The 19765-nt window shown below is 41.8% G+C and overlaps 1 protein-coding gene across 1 annotated transcript in view; it reads right to left on the bottom strand.

Annotated features, from left to right (window-relative positions):
• The window catches only part of SPIN1 (spindlin 1), a 47169-nt gene extending 42550 nt beyond the window's left edge, over window positions 1-4619 (bottom strand). Inside the window, exon 1 of the mRNA XM_060762042.2 lies at window positions 4282-4619. The gene's annotated coding sequence lies outside the window, so the exon portion shown is untranslated. The remainder of the gene's footprint in view (window positions 1-4281) is intronic.
• Window positions 4620-19765: the final 15146 nt, after the last annotated feature.

The raw sequence follows: 19765 nt of genomic DNA, 5'->3' as shown, positions 1-19765 counted from the left end.
ACTACAAGTCATGAGACCAGGGTTCAAATCAGCACTCAATCATGGAAACCCACTGGATCACCTTGGGCAAGTTACACTTCCTCAGCTTCAAAAGATAGCAAATATGGTTTCTGAACAATCTAGTCAAGAAAAACGCCATGATAAATTTGATATACTATTACTATAAATCAGAAATGACTTAAAAGTCAAATAGCAACAAATAACTTTATGTAGTCTACAGAAAGAAATTAAGGGTAGAAAGTGCACTGTTGCCAGAGAAAAGGAGAATCAATTAATCATTCAGGAAAATAATAAGTGAAATAGTTCCTTTGTTTGCCTAATACACTTTGGATTAGGAAGAACCTAGGTAGAATACAGAAGGAAACCAGCAATGAGCAAGGATTCTGACATAAACTTTCATCCTGGTTTTAAATTACCCTTTGTTGTCATAAATAAACAATTATTTGTTGGCTGATGTGGAATGAGACATTCAAACAAATCAGAATTAGTATAAACAAATCAGTTTAGTGTTTTGTGATAACCAGTCCTTTGTTTCAAGTTCTCAGATTACAATTTTTTATTTAATGCTTTTAGAACTGAGATTACTATATATACTCAATAAATCGAGGTTTTGGGTTCAAAATAATGTGTATTTTGTTATGACCCATGGATAAGTTGAGGATCATTCCAGAGAAGAGAAAGCAGCAATGGCAACTCATAGGACCAGTCATTATCCTTAGACCCGTCGCAAACTAGCCTCCTGCGGGAGCAAACTGTGCCAGCACGTCCCTGATGTCATGAGACTCCGCCTCTCTCCCCGCCCCTTTCTCCGTGCCAGAGTGGTTTTTCCTTTGCTAGGGCAGCATTGCCAGCGTACTCTCGTTGTTGAATTCTGCCAACAACGAGAGTATGCTGGCAATGCTGCCCTAGCAAAGGAAAAACCACTCTGGCACGGAGAAAGAGGCGGAGAAAGGGGCGGAGAGAGAGGCGCAGTCTCATGACGTCAGGGACGTGCTGGCACAGTTTGCTCCAGCAGGAGGCTAGTTTGCGGCGGCTCTTAATCACCGCCAGTTCTTTTCTGCCAGAAAGAGCTTTTTCCTGCTGAAAGGCCAGAAATGGCACCAAGGTGGAAAGTGGAAGGGTCAGTGCTTCTTTTAGGCTCTCCTAGGGTAGACTAAGTCTTGCCGTTTGCTACTCTATTTGATGGTTCCTTTTTGTATAAGTGTTAAGAAAATGTACTCACATTGACCCATGGCTAAGTTGACTCAAGTCTTCTGGGCTGATTATTTTAATGAAAATTACATGAATATATAGATTACATGTTTTTCTTAGAAGCCAGAACTTTCTTATAGTACACTGTGGGAAAAATCTACATGTCAGAAAACAGCCATGGTAAAGATCTTCACCCTTTTACACAAGTCTGACATGGATTGCTGACAACAAATTTGACCAATATATGCCAAGTTAATTCCAAAAAAACCCTAAATATAATCTCTGGGTGGGCACTGAAAGAACTATACATCTTAAGGGGAAAGCTTTTAATAAAGACCTCTATGAATAAATCTATTAATTGTAGTATCATCAACCATGAATACTATGTTCACTGACATCATAGATTTAACTTAAAAAGGAAAAGTGTACAAAGCAGCATCTCCTCATCTCAACAAGTGGTTTTTTGAAGCTCCAAAATGCTAACAAAAAGTACTTCAAGAACAGAAGCAACATTTCCATGCTGTAACCCTTCCAATCTGCAGCTATTTGATGCCTCATTATATACATAATAAAAAAAGTCAATAATTATAAATACAAGTGATTTTACATTGTGTATATTTGTTTACATCAATCCTTTATTTCTGTGGGGTTCAATACTTCCTTTCAGGAACTGAAGTTATCCATCCAAGGTGATGACTTTGAAAGTACTTTGTAATGTATACAAACATAATGTTTCTAAACATAAGGTTTCTGACTACTTTAGCCATGTGACAATTAATCCAAAAATTCTCCATTCCTAAACCTTGGCTACATATGCAATGTATTCGCCAACCTGTTGGCCAATTTCAAAGCAATTTTAATAATCACCATTCTAAAGTTGGCATGCCAACAGGTTACACTGCTAATTTTTGAAAGATGACCAAGTATAGTGATAATAAATTATGCAGACTACAGAAGGATTTAAATACTATGACAAAAGGTGAATGCATTCTATACAAGAGATACTACACTTGATTTTGCCAAAAGGCCAAAAAGCAATAGGTGACCATCATAAAAATTGGGTTTGAAGTTCTGGCAATACCCTCCAAATATGATATACCAATAAAATGTAGTGAAAAACACTTTTTAGCAGTCACAAATACTCACAGACAGTCTCTTGTGTATTATCATGCTTTAAAGTTAAATATGCAATTATACCCAAGGTCATTTTATGAAAGAAGAGTGTAAAGAGAAAAAAAACTGTGTAAGGATTTGAATGAAAGTAGCTCAGAACTGTTTCATAAAGTTTTGTGCAAACCAGTAGGAATAGTGATAACTGGCCAGGATATTGAGGGCAAAACGTCTCCAGCTGTAAATTTTATATATATGTAAACACACAACTAGCATCATACCCAGAATGGTAAGCAATATGAAATTTGTACATCCTGTGAAACCCCAAAGAACCAGGCATAAACCTTCAGTGCATGCAAGTATTTCAGCCATGTTAGGGGTCACCATGAGGGCAAATGTGTTGTACAAAACTATCTACTATGATGGTGGTTTAAAGTTTTGTCTTCCAGGGAACAACAGCAATCTGAATGGAGAGTTTGATCAGGCTGGGGAGGTGGGGGGCAGAGAAAACCTATATTTTTTCCTGTTCAGGGCTCCCATATTGGCAGATACTAGGTAATGAAACATTTCCCAGAATAAAAGGAATAGCCTAGAGCAGCTTGCTAATGTAATGCCTATTTAATCACCGCCAACGTTTTTGGTGCATCGGCCTCCCTTCCCCCATACCTAGGAGAGACAGAGACGCACATTCCAGTCAAGCTTCTCAGTAGAGGTCGCCCCACTCCCCACCCTCCCCTTCCACAAGTCCTCACTAAGCTTCCAGAATCTTTGAGTCTCCCCCCTCCCCATCATATTGTGTGCAACAAATATCAAAGAAATCTCCAGACCCTAGATATGCAACCACACAGAAACATACATATACCAGGGAAGATGGTGAACTGCCTTTCCTTTCTTTACAGAGAGGGGGAAAAGAGCACAAGTAGATGAAAGGCTAAGAAGCAGAAACAAAACGAGTTCTACCGAAGGGGGTTAAAAAAAACAAGAGTCAGCCATGTTTTTTGCTGTATGTGTGTGTTTGTGTGCGCCTAGGAGTGTGTCTCCCCCAGTATTTACAAACCTGCAGCTGCAGCAGCTCTTGGAGTCTGTGAAGGGAGAAAAGGGAGGAGGGAGGGAAGGAAGAGGAGGAGGGAAGGAAGAGCGACGAGGAAAGGGAAGGGAGAAAAGCAGAAGAGAAAGGAGAAGGGAGGAGAGAGAGGCAGCAACAGCAGACAAAGGAACTCAGCAAAGCCTGACACACACACTCATACACACAGAGTGGGGCAGTATGGAGTATGTTTCTCTTTTTCACGCTGTTGTGCTTTAAAAAAAACAGAACAAAATATGTTGTTGTTTGGGGGGGGGGATGTGAACCACATTTCTCAACAGCTCTCCCCCTACGCCAACAACCCATTCTTGAATTCAGTTCAGGGGATAAAAGCGAGGAAGGGGAGAAAGAAATGAGAGCTGGGGGTGGGCAGGGAAGATATAGTGGGGGAATGTGGGTTCCCCTGCAGGGGCCCCTGCTTGACACACAATAGAGGTTTGGAGCGGACCAAATTTTCGGGCTGGAGGGGGGCGAGAAGGGGAAGAGAATGGCGCCACCCTCTCTCTCTCCCCCCCCCCTCCCCTCTAAATCCACCCTCCCCCTCTCTAGAGGAGGAGCCATTAAAAAGAGAGGGAAGGCGGGATGGGGAGAGACAGGGCCTCTCCCTCCCCCAGCTGGGATGCTTGGGGCTCCTCTCCCTCTTTCTTCTTGGCAACAGCTTCCGGGAGGGAGGGGGGCTGGTTGTTAGGAAAAGGAGGGAGGAGGCGAGGCGGGAATGACTAATAAATAACGCCAGCCCCAAGGGACGGGAGAGGAGCCTCAGCGGCGGCGCCCCACAGCGGCCCCTTGCGGCGGTGGCTGGTACTGCAGGCGCGGCCTACGCCTCCTCTTCTCTCTCCCTCCCCGCCCCCCCCCCCCCCCCCCAACCGTCACAACCGCCGCTTGGCCCGCCTCACCTGCCTCCCGAGGGCCCTTCGCCGCCGCCTCCTCCTCCGCCGCTGCTCCTCCGCCACCTCCGCCTCCGCCCGGGCGGGGTGGCGGCGTCGGCGGGGGTGCCAGTGCTGCAGAGGCTTCGCCACCGCCGCTTGGCCCCCGGACAAGGCCGCTCAGCTCCTCAGCGGCGGCTCTCCTCGCCTCCTTCCTTCACTTCGGCCGCCGCTTAGCCCTCCTCCGCCTTGCCACATTGAGAGCCGCGCCTCGGCTGGGCAGGAGCGCGAGGCCTCCGCACCTTCCTGCCAAATAGTGATCCGCTCCACAAGGGGCGGCCCCGCCTCCCTCGCGCCGTTCCTCGCCGCGCAGGCGCACTCTGCCTATCGAACTGCGACAGGGAGAGAGAGAGCGAGCGCGCGCGGAGCTGCTCTCTCGCTCGGCTGGGAAGCGGCGGCCCTAGTGCGCCTGCGCCAACTCAGCCCCATCCCTGCTTTGCCTGGGAGTCTGAGGAAAGAAACTTCCGTCTGCTTTGCTTTCCTTTCAGTGGGGCATGGAAATATTCTGAGTACTTTATTTCTGGGTTTTTAATGGCTGCCTTTCGAGAATTAAAGCAAAAGTTTAGAATTTCACATTTCTTTCTCTTAGGGTGCATCTACTTTGGCCCTCCAGGTGTTTTGGACTTCAGTTCCCACAATTCCTAACAGCTGATAGGCGGGGTTGCTATAAGTTTTCCGGTCTGTATTGTGGCCATGCAGGAATTGTGGGAGTTGAAGTCCAAAGCACGTGGAGGGCTGAAGTTTGCCCATGCTTTCTTTCTTTATTGATTTCAAATATTTGTACCCTGCCCTGCTTAACCCCTTGGAGGGGGGGGGGGGGGTACTCAGGGCGGCTTCCAATCTGCAGCAATTTGATGCCTCAATATATACATAATAAAAACAGTCAATAATTATAAGTAGTTAAAAACATTAAAACAATACAATTAAAATCTACTAAGAATTACCACTCTGGTGGCCGTTATTAGTGGAAAACTGGTTGGATGCTCCATCAAACTTATCCATAACCCATTTCCAAGCCATTGTCAACATTGTTATTGTCATTGTCCGCTTAATTACCCGAAGGCCTGGTCCCACATCCACATTTTTAACTTTTTTCTAAAGGTGAAGACGGATGAAAATGACCTAATTTTCCTGGGGAGTGAGTTCCACAAGCAGGGGCCGCCACCGAGAAGGCCCTGTCCCTCGTCCCCGCCAAGCGTGTTTGAGACAGAGGCAGGGTTGAGAGCAGGGCCTCCCCAGAAGATCTTAAACTCCGATCTCTCACATGGACACAGAAGGGACCATTTTGAATCTCTAAAAGGAACATTCTGTGAGTCAGTGCAACTGTTCCAGTGACTGTACATACGTTGTTCTACTTTACAAAGAGTAAACAAAGGGATCTTATTTCTAGATTGCTCGAACCATCAAGGACTATTACTTGTTTTTTATTGATCATCTGTGTGGCATATCTTTTCTCTGGCAAGACAATGTCTGGATTGGTCAAACGTGCACTATGCATGATTTTCATTTCGTCACACTAAAGTGCCAAACAACAATGGTCGATGTCATCACATACAACCACAGTACATTACTTCACGCCAAAGGCCCATTTAAATAGCCATGTCTTTAGGCTAGACTGGAAGGTTTGGAGAGTTGGGGCTAATCTAATCTCTCTGGAGAGTGTTTCAGAGCTGGGGAGCCACCACAGAGAAGGCCCTCTCTCTCATCCCACCAGTTGCACCTGTGACGGTGGTGGAACCAAGAGAAGGCTCTCCCCACCACATCTCAGGCAAAGTAACCAGGTGTTTGTTGCTCTTAGAAAGAAAGTTTTATTCTGAAAAACTCAGTAGAGGTAGTATAATACAGAGAACTGGAGCTGCAGTGCTGCCACCAAAATGGGGGAACCCCGAGCAGTGATAGTACATTTTCTTTTATAGTTCCACAGTGCTGTGCCACCCTTCTGGGGCATCACTCAATCATTGCCAGGCTCAACTGGTTAAAGGACAATCAGGCAATTTCACATCATGGTCTATGTCCTCACCCTGTAGCCTCCCTTTGACTAGTTCTTGACCTGGCCATTGAGTGCTCTAACAGGAGGTCAGCTGTGACCAGCAGTGCTGCAGAATTTGAAGAGGCACCAGTGGAGGGTGAAAGGGAGAAATGTGCCAAGAGGAAGGCATGTCAGGCCAACCTTGACTGGAACCACCTTCCACCAATGTCCTCACTGTGGGAGAACATGCGGATCAAGAATAGGGCTCCACCCACCACCAAGACGCTATACTTCGAGGACCATCATCCTTGGGCTGAATAAGTAAGTAAGTAAAATATCAGTAGGAACCCTTCATCCCGGCTCACCACAAGGTGGGGGGAGGGGGGGCTGATGCAAATAGACAGGGGAGGGTCCGGCAGGCCTCTGGCTTATCAAGGCCACCTGTATCCCACAGGGTGGGTTACAAAGGGATCTTATTTCTAGATTGCTCGAACCATCAAGGACTATTACTATTAAGTAGTGAAGCTGACATTCAGCTTTAAAGGAGTGAGCAGAGGTCCAGTACCCAGTGCGCCCCACTACTTCGAAAACCAGATTAACACGCATTACAGGTTTGAAGGCTACAGAAACAGCTTTATTACTTTCAGGCCTGAAAGAAGGTCTGATTTGGAGTCTGCACTCAACAAAATTGGACATAAGCATGCAGCAAAATACAGGACATTTTATTCATTTTGACAGCCATTCAAAATACCCATAGTCTCCCTTGATTGGCTGGAAAGTTGGTCATGCTCGAATTCCTTACATTCATTGGCTGGGGATTCTTCCTGACATCACAAGTGAGGGTTTCCTCACTGGCAGGGAAAACAAACAATTGTCATTCTGGGTTTGAAGCTGGAGTCGTTTGGAAGGTCTGCCCTGAAAAAGGTGCGGACAGGTAGAATGTGTTGAGGCAATATGCAAAGCAGTCTGTGATGAGATTGATTGCCAAGTCCAGTTTAAACAAAGGTTGAGCTTCAGAGAACACAATGGGGTTTTATGTAAATATAAACACTTAAATGAAAAGTATACAGAGTTAATATGTGTGCTGGTGGTGACTCATCTCTGGACTTCCTCGGGAAGCTATGGGGGTCCAGAGATGGCATTTTCTCCTGCTGATGGCTCCACTTCATGGTAGATGGTGAGACAGAAAACATCTCAGGGATGCCCATAGGCACATCATATTCGTTTAAGGCTCTGTAACAATGGGGGGGGGGGGGGAGCCATGTGGTGGATGGGGCATGGGGCAATGGGTTCTCCACACCCCTTGCCTGGACCCATGGATTCATCACTATGTGTGAAAGGTCCTTAAGTTGTGGGCCCTGAGCTCAAATGGGGTCTTCTTAGCACAATGTTGAGGTCATGAACAAATTGGCAACAGTAAAAGGTTTCTGAATGCCACTTAGAAATTTACACACATTTGTTAGCAGCAACGTGCAGTGTTTACAGTGGACTCTAAAATGCTTCATCTGTACCCCACAAAAAGGAAAATCAGCCTGTTTAGCAAGCCTTGCAAATGCTGAATTATCATCAGAAAATGTTTGATTTTATACCCATTTTATATACATAACAGTGTATATAAACATAATTTCGCAGGTGGAAAGAAGTCATGAGTGGAAAGGGTTCAAGAAGACCTGCAGTACACCATATTGGTTCTCCAGGAGACTGCTATCATGTGGAAAGTAATTTGCCACAGTGATGTGACACTGTGTGGATAAACCTTAAGATTGCTGTATATCTCAGAACCACTTTTGATCTCATATTTTTTTCACCGAATGTTAGAAAAGGTTAATATGTTTGAATGAAGCTGACCATGGCATAACATGACACTTGGCTGGAAAGTTGGTCATGCTCGAATTCCTTACATTCATTGGCTGGGGATTCTTCCTGACATCACAAGTGAGGGTTTCCCTCAGGCTTATCAACCATGATAAGCTTATCTATATCAGCTTCCTTTTTTGAGTAGCTTGCCTGAAGTGATAAGGGGTCGATGGTCCATGACTAATCTTGTGATAACTTAGAATCATAGAATTAGAAGAGACCACAAGGGCCATCCAGTCCAAGCCCCTGCCATGATAGTAATTTCATATATTGTAATAATAAAGCTCAGAAAGCAATTATTAATGAAAAGAACAACTTAGCCTATGGACTCCCTCTAATTATTTTTGAACTCCTCTCTAATGATTGAAATTGTAGTCCTTACAGAACAAAGAACCTTTTTATTTATTCTTTGAGTGGATGGATCTTCTTATTCTCTTCATAGTAATCATTTCAAAAATTATTTTCTGCCGTCATCGTATAGTGGTTTGATCATTGGGCTACTACTCTGTAGCCCAAGGTTCAAATCCCCATGGAAACTCAATGAGTGGCTTAAGGCAAATCACCATCTCTCAGCTCACAGGGAAGCCAAGGCAAACCCTCCTCTGACCAAATTTTGCCAAGAAAACCCTATTATAGGTATGACTCTGAGTTGTCATAAGTCAGAAAATTACTCAAATGCACATAACACTAGCAACAATGTTCTTGAAGTCAAAAACAAACAACTCTATCATTTAAAAACTCATTGAAGAATAATCAATTATTCTTTTCATCTTCTAGAATTTAACAAAACTGACTTAAACAATTAAGTTCAGTGAATAGACCTTACTCTATATGAGGGTTGCTAGGGTGAATGTAGAACGAGATTCCTGTATTTTTCATATTTAACATATCCTGGAGCAGACAGAAATACTGTATAGTATTGTCACTTGAAATTACGCAAACCCCTTCTCTTCCCCTCAATGAAATCCACCTTTTCCTTGCTGCATCCCCTGATGTCATCCTTCAGTGCTGAATATAGCAACATGGAATAACATTGTGCCAGTAAATGAAAATGGGGGTAGGTGGTAGTGAGACAAAGTGTATTGGTTGTGAGGGAGTGTGTGGTTTCACTGGGTAAAGCTTTGTGCTTCCTTTTAAAGAATCCGTTATTTATTTATCATGTCAGAAGGAAATTGAGAATACAGTTATAGTGTATAAAGATTTGCAGTATTTAGAATCTCTTAAATATTGAAGATACAGGAACCCTGTTCTATTCAACCTGACATCCACAAACTGCATTTTTTGATGAATGCTCAGTTGCACACAGGTCAATTGACGCAAATATTCTGGAAATCTAAAATACTCACATATCTTATCACAATCCTGGAAGAATTCCAAAGAGTATGAGGAGTTTGGTGGTTATTGTGTGAAGAATATCTTTGCACCTTAAGGACTAGCATAGGTTAGTGCACATGTTATTCATTGAAAAAAAATAATCCAAGTGGGTAAATATAAATACTTTGGGCTAGATAAATCATCATTTTTATAATCGACTATGAAATCAATAGAAGAATAGAAACTTCAAGTCAGTTACAGAACATGGAAAAGACGTAGGACCTTACTACATGAGGCAGGTAAAGTGGAACTGACATATTTTGGGCCGGTTTACTATATGGAATTATCACTTTGAAATTGTTGTCTCATAGGGGACAGTTTTAAAAGCAATTTTCTGTAGCTTAAAAAAATGGTATTGAGCACCTTTATTGCTTATGTCGTACTATGATTTCTTGTTCTGAAGTTCAATTGTGCTTTTACTTTGATTTTGAATGGCTAGAGGCAGTATAGCGGACTTGCTTTGAGGGAGGAAATATTGCAATGTCAGTGGTTGCTCTCAAAGAGCGGCACTCAGCTTTGAAGGCTAGCCCTTTCCTCTGAGGTTCTGAGGAACCTTTTGGACTGGAAGTGTTGGGCTGGGTGAGCCCAGGTGACACTGTAGCCTGTGTCCCACAGCTTTGCTGGGACCGGATAAAATTTGTGGGAAGGAGCATTAAAACACTACAACAGTGTTGTAGTGCTACAACAGTGTTGTAGTGCTACAACAGTGTTGTAGTGCTACAACAGTATAATATAGGCGTATTCCCCATAGTCACCTACAGATGTGAGAGCTGGACCATAGGGAAGGCTGAGTGAAGGAAGATAGATGCTTTTGAACTGTGGTGCTGGAGGAAAGTTCTGAGAGTGCCTTGGACCACCAGAAGATCCAACCAGTCCATACTTCAGGAAATAAATCCCAACTGCTCATTGGAGGGAAGGATATTAAAGACCAAGATGAAGTGCTTTGGCCACATAATGAGAAGAAAGGAAAGCTTAGAGGAGACAATGATGCTGGGGAAAATGGAAGGAAGAAGGAAGAGGGGCTGACCAAGGGCAAGATGGATGGAGGGCATTCTTGAAATGACTGGCATGAAGGAGTTGGGGGTGGTGATGGCTGACAGGGAGCTCTGGAATGGACTGGTCCATGAGGTCATGAAGAGTCAGAAAAGACTGAATGAATGAACAACAACAACAACAATGTGTTCATATATTGGCAGTGAGTGAAAGTGCAGTGTGGTATTTGCACAAACAGATGCTGCAATTCCATAGTGGTGCTGAAGGTATGGTAGGAAAGAAAACAATATATTTTGAATAGCATTTACAGTCAATGCAATTTTAATGAGAAAATTTGATTAATAAGACTCTGAAATGTTTCTCTATTCATTTCTGAGAGCAACCATTTTTAATGTTTGCTTCATGTCTGTTGGGGCTTGAAACCCATAGTAGGAGAAAGGTGGGATTTTTTTTTAAAAAAGCAAAAAACTTGCATAACTTGCTGTGTAGCATTATAGACATATGATGGCATCCGTCATATTAGAAATGCAGAGGTGAATGTGATTTCAAAGGTGCTAGAAAGCTGTTATATTTTCTCTTTGGTAGATACAGGGATATGGTTGCAATTGGTGTTTACAGTATGAGCTGCTTTTTGGATTGGTATGTGAATGAATGTGAAAGAGTTATTTAAAACTGCAGCTCAAATAGGCCTTCAGCATTCTAGTCTCAATCTGGATTTAAGGAAAATGTGTTTATTGGGAAAAACAGATAGGGTTCGAGCTCAATTAAGTTTGCTGCATTTTGCCCTCCTCAAAAATAACTAAGTATAGTTGGAGCATGGTACTCTTACAAGCCTCAGGATGCTTTTCAATTTGTCACACACCCCTCCCTTTTAATCCAACATTACCCACACCCTGAGTCCATTTGGCTGATTGCCACAGTCTGCTTACTATTAACCCAGTAAATGTTGCTATCCCTTCAAAGCATTCACCCAAGTGTATGGTTTTATTACATCAACAATAACAAGGGGAAATTGAATTGTTAAAAGCCAGCTCACTTATCTTTGAAAATTTTTAAGTAATTTGAAAGGGGGAAAATTGATAACCCTGAATCCTAGTGGGATGTGAGCCTCATTCCCAGAGATGTATTTTTGAGTACATGCTTTAGTATAGCACAACAGTTTCCAAGTCTTTCAGGTACTTTAGACTTCAACTTTCAGAAATCATAGCCAGCTTAGCCAATAGTCAGGAATTCTGGGAGCTGAAGCACAAAAAACTTGGATGGCCAACATTTTTGAATGGCGATATAGATAAATAAAACCTGCAATTGTGTATTATTACAGAGACACAGTAGTAACATGGCCACATGTTTTATGGAGTACCATCATGGACAGAGTGATCTCAAAGCAAACTAAATGGATAGGTTGTCAGGATACTTATTCTAGTTCAGTCTCTCTCAGCCTGACATCTGATGTGTTAAACTACAATTACAATCAACTCCAATGTATATCACCAATAAAATTATGGGGATTGTGATGTCAATTTTTCTAAAGGATGCCATGTTTGAAAGGCCAGGTCTAATAAGATCTCTATTTGTGAAATATCCATTAGAGACATCAGAAAAATAGCTTTCTCCATTTAATGGAGGGGTTCACCTATATCAGTGCTCCCTGCCTAGGCTTCACCATGTTAGACTACAGTTTCCATGATTCTCAGCCAGCTGGAACATATCTGCAATCTGATAGATTAAGGATGAATGTGTTACATACTTGCCTATCAAACAATCCTTAAAGCAATGTACTCTAGTTGAACAAATATGTTGGCACTGCATCGAAAAATAGCAAATTGGTGGTTGCTGGAGATGGTTGTGCTAGAGAGGCGTTATTTGTTCTGTGTTGCACCAGCAATGAAGATGTCCTTGATTCTGCATTTGACTGAAGGATACATGGTAAGAACCAAGCAAGACAGGTTGCAGGGTAAAGAGTAAGCCGGAATAACAGATTCATAGTAGCAATGGCAGAAACACAAGGAGTGGTGGCTCTCTTTTGCTTTTCACTCCACTGTCCTCCATTGTTTGTAGTGTGCTCAGTGTGTTGATATCCACCAGAACTGGTGGAGTTGGCAGTGGTGTCACCAGAAATGGCATCAATGACATGTACTTTGCTACTGGGTCTCCTTTTTAATATGATCTAAGTATACCTTATATCCATGGCTGAATGGAAAGCATACGTTAGGTGGAACTGCCCTATGTGCCCACACAGATGGACCACCTCTGGTTGCATTTAGCACTCATATTTGGGGGATCCCCTTAGCAGGTACTTTAGTTATTAAGCGATTCTCAGCCATGCTATGTAAGAAGTTGTAGCGGAACTCTGTTTCCACTTACTCTTCGTCTTGCTTCATGTGCCCAGGCTCTGATCCTCCAAGAGAAAAGGTATGATCGGCGACTTGCTAGCAGAGCCTGGCTCTTTGTTCTGTGTTCAAAGTGCTTCCTTTCTGTAGTGAATGCTTTTTCACACAAGTTTCATCATAAAAGTTCCCACTTTGATGCAGTAAGATCTCAAGGCATAAAAAGAGAATGATGGGTAGTCCCATATTTTCCCCTGTTATCTGAAACATAAGGTTGTTTTGAGATTTTTCTCTCATTCTTTGCTGAGTAGCTATTGTACAGGGTTAGTCAAAATGCATAGGCCAATAAGCCATTCAATTGAATGGCTTATTGGCCTATGCATTTTGACTAACCCTGTATTACTATCATAGCTGTATAAGGTGGTTGGAAGTAGATGGCAATGGACTCTGACCCTCCATTGAGTTCAGCTGCAAATCTTACCTTCAGATCTCCTTGTTAAAATTAGACCATCTAGGGACTGATGTCCATGGAAGCACAAGATGTTAAGTTTATGTTCTCTAACCAACACACCCTTGGCATGACATATTTCTGGCTTTCCTGTGGCAAAGTCATAGTAGTTTCTAGTTGCACTGATGTAATGGTGATACTGTGCCTGCATACGATCCCACATCCAACATGTCTTCAAAGTCTACCAGGTTCTGGATTTAAAGCTGCCATGTCTGTTCCAAGATTATTATGTCAACTATGATGCTGTTTCTAAGTTGCTGTATAATTTAGGGGGTGGACAGCCACTAGGCCCATAGCCAGAAAACAAATTGGGGGGAAGGGGAGATTGAAATATTTTTTAGCAAATCATGAAGGGTAGGTCCATAGTACAAAACAATTTAAATTATATGATTCATTCTATATTTTTATTTAGACTTAACTAAATCAATTCTCTATTTTTATTACAAAGTTTCAAGTCTAAAAAACCCTCTTAATTGGTAATTTACTGTTACAAAAGAATACCACAATGTCAGTTGGAAACACTTGAAAACTGTGTCAATACAATTTGACAGAAATCAGGATCCATTGATAAACTTTGGTGGACACTCAAGGGTGTAAATTGTCAGGCTTTTTTTGTCCCATTGTGCTTTTTATGTATGCTTTCAAACATTTAAGTGTTGAAAATGACATTTCATTTGTAGCTGTTGGCACTGGCAATGCTGCAGAAATCTGAAGATGTTTGTTCACATTTGGAAAAAAACTGTCTATCACAGACAAGATATGCTTCCAATGTATTTGATAGTTTTTCTGCAGATGCAATCTTTTTCCGTTTTCTACACCACAGGTCAAATTCTTCCATCATTGTGTCAGTGTCTTGAAGGCACATTGTAAAGTTCTGTGCACTTGTTCAAGTTGGATTTTAAATGGCCACAATTAATAGGGAGGAACACTTGCAGTTCCTGAACTACTTCCCTGTGCCTTGTAAACCTTTCTTGAAGTGGACTGCAGAAAAAGTCCAGAAATTGGATGTACACATTTAGCCTATAATATTCCATTGGTGTGGGTGAAGTAGCCTGCATGTTGCTTTTAGAAGTCTGTCTTGAACAGATGTGAGGAATCCTAACCGCTTGACCTATAAACTCCACCACTAATCTTGCTGTGTCAAAGATCTCCTGAAATTCTTTCACAGATTCTGTGCTTATCTCCCTGACTTTTTCTGAGAGACTCAACATGTTGCTGACTACCAAAATGTCCATATCTATTCTTTGCAATATTTTGCTGAGTTGAAGGGATGATGACAGAAGCTTTCTTAGGTTGTGTATGGTGACTACAAATTGAACATCCAGAGCGCCTAAAAGAAGGTGTCCAGCTTCGGAAGAAGCCTCACTGTTGTATGGAGAACTCCTTTTTAGTTCTTCAAGTGTTCTCACCACCACACTGTACAGTTCAACAAAACATAAAACTTCAACATGTCGCTCAACCCAACAGGTTTCACAAACTGGCAAGAGGTTGTTTGCTCTTGATTCAGGGAAACTGTGTTTTATATTTTTCTGCATGAGTTCCAGTCTGATGGATAATGCTCTGAAGAAAAAGCATACATATGATATTGTTCCTTGGCAGTTTCTGACAGGTGAAATGCTGCAAGTATTTGCTAAGGCTAGATTTAGTGAGTGAGCACTGCAGTGGATGAAGACAGCCATCGGATACTTCTGCAGTATAATTGCCTATGCACCCTCAGGAGCTCATTAACATAGGAAGTGGAAATCAATGTTTGCTGATGGATATCAGGGCTGGAAAGAGGAAGACTCATTGATTAAACAATAGTCTGATCTCAGACCTAAGCCCAGGTGTGAGACAGAAGTGGAATCAAGGAACATGAAAGACACTGCAGAATACTTCAACCTGAGAAGTCAGCACCTGACGAACCAACCTAGACACAGCATATTATTTGAGAACATAGAAATGCTGGACCACTCTAACAACTACCATATCAGAGAAGCCATTGAAATCCACAAGCATGTGGACAATTTCAACAGAAAGGAGGAAACTATGAAAATGAACAAAATCTGGCTTCCAGTATTTAAAAAAACCCTCTAAAATCAGGACAGTAAATATAAAACAACACTAAAAACAGGGGAATTCCAGACAAGAATCAATCAGGGCCAGCTAATACTCTCAAACAAAAGATCCCTCAGGACGCAAACAGCCAAGCTTTGAAACTGCAAGGCAATTAAATGGTAATCAGGGCGGCCAATTGCAACATTCACATTTGCCTCAAGCAGACAAGTTCTTTTTCCCACTCTGGGCATTCCACAGATATCTAAACCTCACTTGCCTAGGTTCCAACAGACCTCACAGCCTCTGAGGATGTCTGCCACAGATGTGGGTGAAATATCAAGAGAGAATGCTTTTGGAACATGGCAATACAGCCTGGAAAACTCACAGCAACCGAACAAAGTGGAAATTATGGTATCTTGCATCCATTATGTGGAGGTGGGGAAAATGAGAAGTTGGCAATGCTCCTTGGTGTGTCTGTTTTCCGGGTACCAAAGCTGAGCAAGCTGACTAGAGATCATTTACCCAAACTTGTTAGATCTCAGTTTCAGATAACATTACCACTAAATGGTGTGACATCAGTAAATACTACATCTTTTTGATGGCACTTTAGTTATGAAATGGCTGAGTGAGTCCTTTCTTTTCCATCTTTCTTAAATATATTTTCATGAAGACCACTATTATGGATACTTCTTTATTCATAAAAGACTTTGAACAACCTAAAAGTTGGCTTTCTGTGTATGTTGAGTTTGGCAAATTTAGTGACGAAATGATTTTATTTTGTTTCACTTATGCAAAAAATGTTGAGCTTAATCTTTTGTTCTCTTTTGTTTTAAACCAGGAACACACAATGGTGGTCATCTAGCTGTTTGGGCTATATTTCATACCTGTTCACACCAGCAGCCCCCTGACTATACTGTTTTAAATGTTTACTGTTTTCACTAAGTGACCTTGAGCAAGTCACATTATTTCAACCTCAAAGGAAAGCAAAGCCAAACACAGTCTGAACATTTTTTGTCAAGTTGGAAACAACATGAAAGCAGAAAATAACAATTCTGAACTTTACCACATGTGTACCTTAATCCAGAAAAAATATTCAAATTTAATAGAGTAGCATAATTCTTATTTAGTTGTTTAGGAATTATGAAACCATGACCTGAATCTTTTCAGTGATTCATAATAACATAGATACAGTTTTGCAAATGACTACACATCCTAGGCAGTTGTTTAAAACCAATAACCTAATCTGGGTTGCACAAGCAACATTACCAGAATATAACTATTTGACCGCATTTTCTAGGAAGTTGCCTCCTTTGATCTTAATGGTTAAACATATTTATATGCCTTCAACTGCTGGTCTCATCTGATATTACAACACAGGATGTCGCAATTGATTGCATTCCTGAAGAATGAGTTTCAAGTACACTGCTAAATTCCGATACTAAAAAAATACCAATTTTTCACACCAATCTTCTCTATTACTTCTTCTTGTCCAAATCATGCATATCATTATTCCTAGCTGCTGTGATTGGATGCCATGAAATATTTCATTGTAAAATACTGATTTAGATTAGATCTTCCTCCTGTGCAGTTTGTTTTCTTCTGGGAAGTGAGGCTTCCATAGTAATTTTTTTCTTTCAAATTTCTGTAGTATTATTTTTGACAGGCACTTAATACATTCTGATTTTGTTACATCAGATTCTTACTGTACCATGATATACATATTCCACATGATTCTTATTTCTGTGTAGCGAGCGGATTCATAAGTGATATCCTAAAACAGTTTTCCTTGGGTTGCCTTTGCATTGTTTTGCTTTTAGTTAGAGTTAATAGGTTCAATTTCCCTTTGATAATTGCGTGTCTGTTTATTTTCTTATTATAAATATTTTTGCATTTAGTCTTGTAAGCTCTGTTTGGGTCCTGTGTTGAGAATGATTAACTTTGACTTCTATTGTATTTCCTTTCAACCAGGAATCTACAACCTCATTAATTATACTTCATACTGCAATGTGAACTTTTGCATTTTCAGAAATCCTTTTCAAATTAGTGTGTCTGATATAATTTGCACATCTTATGATATGTTTTGAAAGTAAATCAGTATTTTCATATATTTTGACATAAGTTACAAGTGTCCCTAATGTTATTATATTCTATCTTATTTTGAATACAATATAATCTCTGTGGTTTCCTTAAGGCACCTTCTCTATTGCTACTGTTCTGATTTTATTATGCTTTTGAAAACACCCAGGAGCTGAGTGACTTGGGTATTATTAGCAGAATTTTTGTTTCAGTGAGTATTTTCTGCATAGAATTAGATGTTTCCTCTCAGCAGTGTTGTTGTTCTGTCAATGGAGGAAGGTTACACCTCAGTAGGGATAGTACTTTTGATACAGAAGAGGCCAGGTTAAATTCCTGTCCTCTCCAGTTAGGAAAAAAAAAGCAGCAAGTACTTGGAAGGGAGACTTCCAAAGAATAGCAGGTGCTGGAGGCTACATTTTAGAGGAATTAAATGGCAAAATCACCTTTGGTTACCTGTATTTACTTGAATTGAATGCACCATTGGATCTAATGTGCACGTCAATTTTCAGAAACATGAAACCAAAAAAAGGATTTGTTATTGAATGTAATGCGCAGTGGCAAAAAGTGCACTCTTTGTAGTCTGGCCAAAAAAGGTGCTCATTACAGTGGCTGCCTGCTTAGAATTCATTTTTTAGAAACAAAAGTGTTAGTACAGCAAAGCTTTCAGCAATGGAAAAGAAAGACTTGGGGTGCATCTATGCTGTGGAATGAATCCACTATTATAGTCCTGGCTCAATGCTATGGGGTCAAGGGGGCTGTAATTCAGGATCATGGGGGCTGCAAAGAATGCTGATGTCTTACCAAACGACAAATTCCAGCATTGCCTAGTATTGAGCCAGGGCAATAAAATTAGAGGTGACATCCCTCAAATAGGTGATCCAGGTGCTTCTAATGCAGCTTCCCCTTTTGCTTTGGCTCAACATAAAGATTACTACATTATGTGAATCTAATGCACACCCTAATTTTAGAAATGCAGTTAGCCAAAAAGGGTGAGCATTAGATTTGAGTAATTACAGTATTCCTTGTCTAAGAAAATCCTATTAAGTTCATGAGGTCACCATATTTATTTATTTATTTATCGTGTCATCCGCAACCAGAACATTGTCTTACATTTCTAACAGAACAAAACAAGCAAACAGATTAAAAAAAAAAAACACAAATTTTGCAAACTTGGTAGCTGATTAAATGTCCTTTGACCAGTATCTGGCCACTTGGAGTGCCTCTGGTGTTGCCGCAAGAAGGTCCTCCATCGTGCATGTGGCAGGGCTCAGGTTGCATTGCAGCAGGTGGTCAGTGGTTTGCTCTTCTCCACACTCGCATGCCGTGGATTCAACTTTGTAGCCCCATTTCTTAAGATTGGCTCTGCATCTCATGGTGCCAGAGCGCAGTCTGTTCAGCGCCTTCCAAGTCGCCCAGTCTTCTGTGTGCCCAGGGGGGAGTCTCTCATCTGGTATCACCCACGGATTGAGCTGCTGGGTTTGAGCCTGCCACTTTTGGACTCTCGCTTGCTTGGGTGTTCCAGCGAGTGTCTCTGTAGATCTAAGAAAACTATTTCTTGATTTAAGTCGTTGACGTGCTGGCTGATACCCAAACATGAGGGGACATGAGAGAAGCCTCCTTGCAGGATTTCAAGACATCCGGGCGTCCCCTGGGCAACGTCTTCGTAGACGGTTGATTCTCTCGATCCAGAAGCAACCAGAAACCAGAGGTCACCATAAGTCAACAGGTGACTTGAAGACACACATGCACATAGATAGAGACTTGAAAATATATCTGGTTTCATACCAATGAACCAATGATCCTAAAACCCTTATAGCACAGATTAGTCCAACCATTCTAGTTCAGCACAAATATTTCATTGAAGTCAATATTTAGAAGAAAGTTACGCAACTCTCTGAGGCGCCTATCCAGACAGGCCCAAAATGCAGGACTTGTCTTGGTTTTACCAGGGGCATTCACAGGACGCCCTGTTAAAAATGAATTAATTCAGTATAACAGGAAAGGCTTGGGTTTAGTGGGCTATTGGGCCTGTGGGGGGGGGGGCTCATTTCTGGGTAGTCCTGGGACTACCCAGAGGTGAGTCCTTATTTGCCATCCTGAACCCAAAGGTCCAGGATGGCACCCACCCCTTCCCCCCAACCCCCCAGTCACCCCTTTAAAAAAACTTACTTGGCCGCCATTATGTTCTTTCTCATACCCTCCTGGAAACTGGAGGGGGGGATGAGAAGGGATTTTCCTCCTTGACACATTATCAAACTGCTAGGTTGGTAGAAGATGGGCCTACTCCCACGATTCGAACCACCAACCTTTCGG

This window comes from Anolis sagrei, chromosome 2, assembly GCF_037176765.1.
Source record: "Anolis sagrei isolate rAnoSag1 chromosome 2, rAnoSag1.mat, whole genome shotgun sequence".
Classification (NCBI taxonomy): domain Eukaryota; kingdom Metazoa; phylum Chordata; class Lepidosauria; order Squamata; family Dactyloidae; genus Anolis; species Anolis sagrei.
The sequence above is the reverse complement of the archived record's forward strand: the minus strand, read 5'-3'. Positions and strand labels throughout refer to the sequence as shown.